General features: G+C 26.5%; 1 long non-coding RNA gene across 1 annotated transcript in view; it reads right to left on the minus strand.

Annotated features, from left to right (window-relative positions):
- The window catches only part of LOC111616786, an 8,135-nt gene extending 5,697 nt beyond the window's left edge, over positions 1-2,438 (minus strand). The window contains exons 1-2 of the long non-coding RNA XR_002755317.1: positions 2,145-2,438; positions 272-401 (exon numbers count right to left, since the gene is read on the minus strand). This is a non-coding gene — a long non-coding RNA (uncharacterized LOC111616786). The remainder of the gene's footprint in view (positions 1-271; positions 402-2,144) is intronic.
- Between the last annotated feature and the right edge of the window lie 563 nt (positions 2,439-3,001).

The following is a 3,001-nucleotide window of genomic DNA, read 5'->3' on the forward strand; positions in this document are numbered from 1 at the left end:
ACTTGTTTAATTTTGACAAAGCATTTCTCAATAAAATAATTTTAGTCCCACCAATGAACATTATAACCCCACTGCCATAGTAGTGACAGCTTTTTGTGATTGTCCAAAGCATTACATGTTTAATGTATTCAAACTGCAGAAAATGCAGAAAAGCCAAAATATTCTGAAATCTGAACAAAACTGTGTATATGTTTAAAAAATTTGAAAAAAATAAGTGTGTGTAGATATTTTATGTTTTAGATTAATAATTACAAAGTTTTCATTTATTTACCTTTGACTTCATCCTGTGTTTGAATTCTGTATGAAGTGCAATTTAAACATTCTTCTTCTGTTAACACACCTGATTCAAAGACAGTGCATTCAACACAGTCTCTAATGATATTACAATGACCTTCACAAGTCTGAAATCAAAAATTAATATTTTAATGATAAAAAATACATAAATTTCAGAAAATTTTTAAGGAATGATATTGATTATGAGATTGCATTCATCTTCATACATAATATCTTTATTATTAGCATCAAACTTAGTATCATTTTAAGTAATATTGTTTTAAAAAAATAACATCAAAAACAAATATGCTTTAGCTGCAATGCTATCTCGAAAAATTAAAAACACTATAGTTTCATGTAATTTTATCTTAAATGTTTATATTGATCAAATATTGTCAGTTTCTGTGAACTTAATTTTATAATGACTTTAGCATTTTCAAATAAACTTATACATTTACTACACTAGAAGGTAGCACATTTGATTAATTTAATTAATATAATCTGATTTAATAATGCATTATCCTTTACAATAATGTAATTTTTGAATGAAATTATATTGGGTATTCAAATGATAAGTTTGTATTTAACAATGCTAAAAGCCAGCAGTGCATGTTACTGTCATGTTATGTATTGAAGAGATTTTCTGATTATTTATTTACTACAGACATGAGGATAAAATTTGTTTTGTTTAAAATAATGAAGCAATTATCAGTAAAAAATTATTATTTTAGATATTATGTTAAAAAACTATTATTAAAATGAATTCTAAACTAAATTATGGAATACTGTTTTATGATTAGATAAGTAAACACACTTTTTGATTTCCAGCAGTAGTTTAATACAATAAAAACATTTTCAACTTATTTATAGGTCTAAAACTTTTTCTTATCTAATCATATTACTTCCAGTTTGCCTTGAGAACATTTTGACTACTATTTTATGTAATAATTTTTATGAAGTGTATTGTCCAACATGTATTGTAATTATACATAAATTAATAATATAAAAATTAGTCATAGATCCACTAAAAATCATATTAATTTATAATTTTAGTTAGTTTGTTCACTATTACATAAAATAAAAATACTGTTTAAATTAAATATTACTTTCTCAAGTACTATTGGGAAGCTAAGCCTATCATCAAGAGAAATAACTAAAGACTTGCCAAGCATATGTGAGCCACTAAAACTTACAGTGAAAATGTCTGTATGTGTTTCTACTTTCCATATGAAAGGTACATAAATATTATAAATGTGTAGAAATAGTATCATTTCTAGAGTAAGATGCTACACAAAAATTTGCAGGTGAACAACGTGTTGTTACAGAAAAACTTTAGACATTCTACTGCAGTGCTTTCTAAACTTTTAAACTGAAGTAGGGAGTGATGTAATATACTCACTGTCTTACGACATTAAAAACAAATTTTTATTCAAAATTGCAAATATTTTTGATATCTTGCAACTATCTTCATCATGCTGATTTGGTTGGAGTCAAATTGAACAAGATTTTTCATATTTAAGCAGAACAAGAACATAATGGACAACTTTAAAAAAAATGTTCCAGCTGCATTTGTTAAAAAAGTTGTCCATTATGTTCTCGTTCTGTTAAATTATGAAAAATCTTGTTTAATTTGATTCTAATCAATAAAATGAGAAAATTTTTAAACTATCAAAAGTATCAATATTTGCAATTTTTAATAAAAAGTTATTTTTAATGCCATAAGATAGTGAATACATTATATCAAAACTATCTTGGCATAAAGTGTTGCTAATTTTTGTTATCTGAAGTAGATGGAGATAGAATAGAGATAATTTATAAAAAATTTACTCTACATTGGAGTAAATAACTTTTAAAATTTTGATATTACTTACATTACAGTCTTCACAGTAAAGGCCTGTATATGACCCATGTTCATCATTGTGACATTTACATTTTCCACAAATGCAATCACCATGACCACTGCAAACCAAAGGTTCACTATTTCCTATGGAAGCTATACAAGTACTCTGATCTTCAGTACAATCACAATCATCTCCAGTCCAACCAGGTTGACAAATGCACTTTCCACAACAAATTCCTCGTGAAGGTCCGCCACAAATTTTGCCTTCGGAATCGCGTTCACAGGAAAATGTATCACACTGACAATATTGGCCAAAAATTTCTTCATCTCCCTTTGAAAAAATAAATTTTTATTTACATATTTAAATGTTTGAAATTTATTTCTAAAAGTGAAATTTAAAATTAATTCCAATATCATTTCAATAAAATTTATATCCATTTTTAAATATGAATGAAATCAAAATCCTCTATTTACTTCTCATCTGTAAACTTATATATATTTGAAACATTAATTTTAATTAACATTAATTCAAAATTTGTTTCAATTAATTATGAAATCAAAATCTTTAAATTTCAATGTTGGGAAGCAGTGGCGTGTGGTGATATTTGGTGATAGGGAACCAAGTCCTGTACCAGTCCTGGATAGAATCATTGGAAGCATTATACGATATTTTGGTGTATAGCATCCATAAGCTAAACTGTGTAAGGTTGATGCTTTGTAAAGCACATGCACAAATGTGTATAATCTGGCTGCTTTACATCATTCAAATATTTTTACCATGGAAGCTGTCCTGTATATTCGACAATACAACACTTCCATTGGGAATATGTATATATGGATTTATATTCGAATATACAATAGCAATCTTATCATTTTTTTTCACATGTA

This window comes from Centruroides sculpturatus, unplaced genomic scaffold, assembly GCF_000671375.1.
Source record: "Centruroides sculpturatus isolate CEXI.00-Female unplaced genomic scaffold, Cexi_2.0 scaffold3684, whole genome shotgun sequence".
Lineage (NCBI taxonomy): Eukaryota > Metazoa > Arthropoda > Arachnida > Scorpiones > Buthidae > Centruroides > Centruroides sculpturatus.